Source organism: Carassius auratus, chromosome 18 (genome assembly GCF_003368295.1).
Source record: "Carassius auratus strain Wakin chromosome 18, ASM336829v1, whole genome shotgun sequence".
NCBI classification, from domain to species: domain Eukaryota; kingdom Metazoa; phylum Chordata; class Actinopteri; order Cypriniformes; family Cyprinidae; genus Carassius; species Carassius auratus.
The window spans coordinates 14787406-14794027 of NC_039260.1; the positions used below are offsets into that span (position 1 = coordinate 14787406).

Below are 6622 nucleotides of genomic sequence, written 5' to 3' on the forward strand. Positions count from 1 at the left end.
CACACCTGTTTTTTAGACCAGCATGTCCATGGGTGCAAAAATGACCACATATGCATTTTCTAATTAAACGACGTGGCGCTGGATGGGAAAATGTGTCCAGCGCCGGACTGAAACTAGCAAGCACCTTGCGCTGTGCCTTGCGTCGCATTGCATTGGGTGCATTATAGGGCTCAATATATCAGGAATGAACACTCTTTGTTTGCATGTGTGATTGTTTATGAATAGATTAAATAAAAACGAGACACAATTAATCTTTACACACTATATATATATAAATAATAATTCTAAAAGTCTAAGCCTCAACAAATTCACGACAGATTGCTGTTTTTCAATGGAAAGCTTATAAGGAATGTATTTGCTAAATTAGTGTTAGCAGTACTCATTAAAACATGCATATTCTAAAAGTAGAACATAACAGATTCATCATAATAATGAGTCATAAACACATCCAGCTCTAATAAATGTTTTCTAAGAGATGTCGTTCAGTGGACCCTTCGGTGAGCCTCCATGCCTTCAGCCTTTCGCATATTATTCCAAGACACTAAAATTTCGGTAACAAGGAGTTGATGGCCATAAAACTGGCCCTAGAACTGGACCTTTCCAAGAGACTCAATCCTTGGCAAGCTGTAATGGTGAAAGATGGTGAGGAAGCAAGTGCAAGTAAATGGATATTTAATAACTCAGTCAAACACACAAGTAACATAAACCAGGATAACCGGTGGATGAGGCAAAGTATGATGGCGATCCAGGGAGTAACAATGTCAGATGGTGATCCAAGAAGTGGCGGTTAGGAATGGCAGCAGGAGAGTGTGACACAGGAACTGAGATGAACGAGACGAGGGGTGAAAGGTACAATCCGTGGGAGGTGAGGAGTGGATGGGATTCCAAAGACAAAGATGATCCAACAACAAGAAGAACACAGAGAACAGGAACGAGAGACCAGGCATTAACACGGGGGACTGCAAACAATGCTCTGACAAACACAAGATGAAAGACAATACAGTAAGGCAATAATTAGGGATCGGGTAATGAGTAACAGCTGGTGTAGATGAACAATTAACGTAGACGCCCACATGAAACAATCAGTGCTGATGCGAGACACACACAAACTCCACCCACAGTGCAAATTCTGAGGCCATGGTTTACCAACTGTTACACAGGCCTGCTGGGCTCTATTTTTCACCCGGTTTAATTTCATCATTACCTACCACCCAGGAAACAGAAACTGTAAGGCTGATGTCCTGTCCTGCCTCCGTTCTCTCGACAACCCATCAAATCACGGACCAATTCTCTCTCCAGCCCCCATAGTGAGTCCCATCCTCTGGAATATCGACAAAGACATCAGAGCTGCCACTCAGGCCGAACCTGCTCCGCTGGGCTCAGTGCATAATATACCGGCTCTGGACATCCAGGCAGCCAATGGACCCTCTTGCCCCTCCAAGTTCAGTACTGGTGCCACAGTATGTCCCGTGATGTCAACCATCATATCCACAGTTGCTCAATCTGTGCCATGTCATCAATGCCTCATCACCTTCCAGTGGGCAAGCTCATACCCCTACCAATTCCTCTTCGGCCCTGGTCACATATAGGAGTTGATTTTGTAACTGACCTACCTGAATCTGATGGTAACACATGGATCAAAGTGGCAGTGGATTGTTTCTTAAAAGCCTGCAAGTTAACTCCTGGGTTACCAACAGCCCTCGAAACTGTGGAACAACTGTTCACCCACGTCTTTAGGAATTTTGGAATACCCGAAGATATAGTCTTTGACCGGGAGCCCTCAATTTATCTCCCATGTGTGGAAGGCCTTCTTCCATCTGCTAGGGGTCATCGGCCCATCAGCCTCTCCTCTGGTTACCATTCACAAAAGAAGCATGGTTGAAACATGTGGAGAAATATACAATGCCCTGAGCAAAGACAAAATCTAATTGGTTAAGACACCATTTGGGAGGTGTCCCACAGCCCAGTTAAAATACTCAGGACACCATCAAATTTATCTCTTAGCTTTACCTTTTAGCTCTTAGCTTTTGCTCTTAGCTTTTTATCTTTTAGCCATGCTTTTTGTCATTATATTTCTTGTTCTTTGAGCGTTGTTCCAGCATGCTTTGACCCGCACACCCACTGCTATTTAGCCCCGATGAGAAGAAACGCCACCCAGTCTCGTCAAACTTTACTTCTATTCTTTTACTTTATTTTCTTTTCCATTGAGAGTTTTATGTTCTGAGTTACGTTTTGCTTAATGCCGTGTCTCAGAGTTCGACCTTGAGTGATATTTATGTCTTTGCTGCTTAAATGTAAAGTAACATAAGTAACATGGCAAGATATGTGATTTATAATACATTATAACTATATATAATCCATTGTTACATAAGGATGCAACATGTTCATTGTGTGTTTTAAATCATCATACTCTTAAAAGCTATAACCTCAAATAAATACATTTTATTATACATTAATTTTCTTATGAATATTCATATGAAAAAGGAAAATATAATTGTATAATTTTTAAATTATTAATTTCCTTTTTTGTTGTTGCATAAAATAAGTATTTGATCAATAACCATCAATCACTTAATTAAACCTCGCATTGAGTTCATCAATGAGGTTAAAATTATATTAGATACACCAGTACAAATGTCTGGAGGTACTACATGTGTCTCCTGTGAAAAGTTGTCGTTTCCCGATGTCGCTGATTGGCTGGAAGTTCAGTAGTCGTTTAAGTGACGTCTTGGGAAACCCATGGTTGGGCGTTGGCTGAAGACGCAGAATTGTGTGGGCTGCACCTGCTGCTACTTAGCCACAATGAGAAGAAACACCACCTAGTCTCGTCAAACTTTACTTCTTTTCTTTTCCGTTTGAGAGTTTAGTGTTCGGAGTTAAGTTTTGTAACGTCGAGTCTCCGACGTCTGACCTCGAGTGCCCGTTCAACTTCAACCAGCCACACAACCCCGTCTTCAGCCAACGCCCAACCACGGGCTTCCCAAGACGTCACTTCAGCGACTACTGAACTTCCAGCCAATCAGCGACATCGGGAAAAACACCTTTCAACGACAACAACGGGAACACAGGCAATGTACCTTCAGACATTTGTACTGGTGAATTTAATATAATTTTAACCTCATTGAGGAACTCAATGCGAGGGTTAATTAAGTGATTGATGGTTGTTCATGTCTATGCAATTTCACGTATTGCTGTAAACTTGGGATTCCACATTTCCATTCTCTTAAACTCATCTTTCCATAACTTTCGATCTTCCTGCTTGTGTGAATGTGTGAGTGCGTGCGTTTATGTGCTAGATTCGTTTATATGTTAGATTTATCTAATAAAGCCTTACTCATATTGAAAAGAGAAGTATCTTGTGTTTTGTGCTTACAAGTTAATGTCTTAAACTGCCGATCTTGTTACTGTTCTAATTGATAGTGTTTTCACTATACTTTGGATATTAATATCCTGCGCAGATTTGATGTTAAACGGCTCATTCAGTAAATCGCAGGGCATCTCAGTGATCAGCCATGAAACAGTGATTCTGTTCAAATTCCCTTTAAAATCTTAAATGATTCCCTTTGAGCTAAACTGACCAGTTTCCCTTACATTGTGACAGAATGACTTCCTTGCTTCAGATCCGCCAGCATGCAAGCCGCTTCACGAATGCACAGTCTAACACTTTGAGTTCATCAGAAAATGCTTGAAATGACAAGCAACATGGATACTTATTTTCCCACACTGCCATTCCCTAAAGTCCCGCTCGACCAGACAAGAGCATGACCAACAACGCCACTTTAGATTGCTCTCTAGGAAATGCTAATGGCTGGGGAGCAAAAAACAGAGCAATTAGCCAAAAATTATCTACATAAATGTGGCTCACCTGAATGTTGGTAGATGCAGCTTTAGATGACAAATGGCGTGTTCTGTAATGGAAGGAACAGTGGCAAAGTGGGAGACACTGCAGCCTCAGTCTTAATCTGCTGCAGCTGGGAAGTTAACCTGGATACCTACTAAACCAACAACATGTTTATTAGATCCTGAACCCACTAAATTACTGAAAGAGCTGTTACCTGTAGCCGAAGAACCACTTCTCAATATCATTAACTCGTCGTTATCCCCCCAAAACCATTCAAGCTGGCGTTTATCAAGCCTCTTATTAAGAAACCAAAACTAGATCCTAGTGTACTGGCAAATTATAGGCCTATTTCAAATCTTCCATTTATGCCTAAAATTTTAGAAAAAGTTGTGTCTGCTCAATTGAGCACCTTCCTGCATAAAAATGATCTGTATGAAGAATTTCAGTCAGGTTTTAGGCCCCACCATAGCACAGAAACTGCACTTGTTAAAATTACAAATGACCTGCTCCTTGCTTCAGATCAAGGCTGCATCTCATTTCTAGTCTTACTTGATCTTAGTGCTGCGTTCGACACCATAGATCATGACATACTCATAGATCGATTACAAAACTATACAGGTATTCAAGGGCAGGCTCTAAGATGGTTTAGATCCTACCTGTCCGATCGCTACCATTTTGTTTACTTAAATGGGGAGTCATCTCATTTATCATAAGTAAAATTTAGAGTGCCACAAGGATCCGTCCTAGGTCCCCTTCTATTTTCAATATACATGTTGCCCCTTGATAATATTATTAGAAAATACAGAATTAGCTTCCACTGTTAAGCTGATGATACTCAGCTATATATCTCAACGAGACCAGATGAAACTTCCCAATTATCTAAGCTAACAGAATGTGTTAAAAATGTAAAAAGATTGGATGACAAATAATTTTCTCCGATTAAATTCGGATAAGACAGAGATACTAATTATTGGACCAAAAAACACTACACAGAATCTTGTAGATTACAATCTGCAACTAGACGGATGTACTGTTACTTCCTCTACAGTCAGAAATCTGTGCGTTATATTAGACAGCAATTGGTCTTTTGAAAATCATATTTCCAATGTTACAAAAACTGCATTCTTCCATCTTAGAAACATTGCCAAGCTACAAAACATGTTATGTGTTTCTGATGCAGAAAAGCTAGTTCATGCATTCATGACCTCTAGACTGGACTATTGTAATGCACTTCTAGGTGGTTGTCCTGCTTCGTCAATAAACAAGCTACAGGTAGTCCAAAATGCAGCAGCTAGAGTCCTTACGAGGTCAAGAAAATATGATCATATTACCCCAATTTTACAGTCTCTGCACTGGCTACCTATTAAGTTCCGTATCAGTTACAAATTATCATTACTTACTTATAAGGCCCTAAATGGTTTAGCTCCTGCATACCTAACTAGCCTTCTACCACGTTACAACCCATCACGCACCCTAAGGTCACAAAACGCTGGACTTTTGGTAGTTCCTAGGATAGCAAAGTCCACTAAAGGAGGTAGAGCTTTCTCAAATTTGGCTCCCAAACTCTGGAATAGCCTTCCTGATAATGTTCGGGGTTCAGACACACTCTCTCTGTTTAAATCTAGATTAAAAACATCTCTTTCGCCAAGCATTCGAATAATGTATCTTTTAAATTGTGAGTGTAGTTGCATCTGATTAAAGGTGCATTTTTATTCATTAGCTTGGGTTAAACTAATTTTACTTTGTTGGATCAGCAGCTATGCTAATGATGTCTGTATTTTGTTTCTATGTTTCGCTATGTTATTCTATGTAACTACGATTTACACAAGCTCCAATCTGGATCCAGAACACCTGAGAAGAGATGATGCTGACCCTCAGAGGACCTCAGATGATGCTAACCCTGAATCAACAAACAGAACTAACAATTATTGCTAAATGGGTGACTGAATCATATAATAACTTAATTAATAATATTGATAGTTCATCGTCTAGCTGACTACGTCTTGTATTATTATTATTATTATAATAATATTTTTTTTTTCTAAAATCCTGTCAAATGTGCACAAACTACTAGCTACTACTAAATATTGTAGAAACATAATTTTCTGTAAAGTTGCTTTGTAACGATTTGTTTTGTAAAAAGCGCTCTACAAAAACTTGAATTGAATACCTGCGCTACCAATGTCTGGACTGCACGTCCGATGGCAAAGATCTACTCTTCTTGTCTTTCCATTTTATCATTGTTGCTAGAAATAATTTATCTCAACTCTGAAGCATTCGCTGGATTCATCTTGGTCAGAACGTTATGTCAGGAAATAATTTCTGAATCAAGCAGCAAATGCAGTAGACAGTTCATTGAATGAAGGCAGAGAGTAAATAGATAGGATGGTCAGAATTGTGGGTCTAAGATGGATGAGCAGACCTTGGCAGTGAGGAGACTGAAATGGGCTGGCCGATGACTGCTGATGCAAATGTCCGGGAAATCCAGAGAGAGAACGGCAAATAGAAACAAAACATAACACAAGAAGCCGGAGAGCCAACTGGATGGAACAGAAAAACAGCAGGTGAGAACACCAAACGATCTGACAAAAGACAAGAGCAAACACTCCACATAAATAGCAGTCCTGGTGAGTTTCAGGTGTACTGAGTTGATTAGCTTATCAGCTGATCAGCATTGCCCCAGCAACAAGCACTGCCAACATGTGACAAGGATACAGACAAAACAAACATGAATGAATGCAAAGATGTGTAGACCGTGACAGAGGCAGCAAAGAATTATAA

At 40.0% G+C, this 6622-nt stretch overlaps 1 long non-coding RNA gene across 4 annotated transcripts; it reads right to left on the reverse strand.

The window, feature by feature from the left end:
* Positions 1-498: 498 nt before the first annotated feature.
* On the reverse strand, positions 499-6420 carry LOC113118815 (uncharacterized). Of its 4 annotated transcripts, XR_003294378.1 has the most exons (5): positions 6264-6420; positions 3866-3992; positions 1396-1575; positions 1209-1321; positions 499-973 (listed from the first exon to the last, which is right to left on the reverse strand). It is a non-coding gene; the product is annotated as an uncharacterized LOC113118815 (long non-coding RNA). The 4 variants fall into 4 exon arrangements; XR_003294377.1 differs by having other exon boundaries at positions 1209-1575; XR_003294380.1 differs by having other exon boundaries at positions 1205-1575.
* Between the last annotated feature and the right edge of the window lie 202 nt (positions 6421-6622).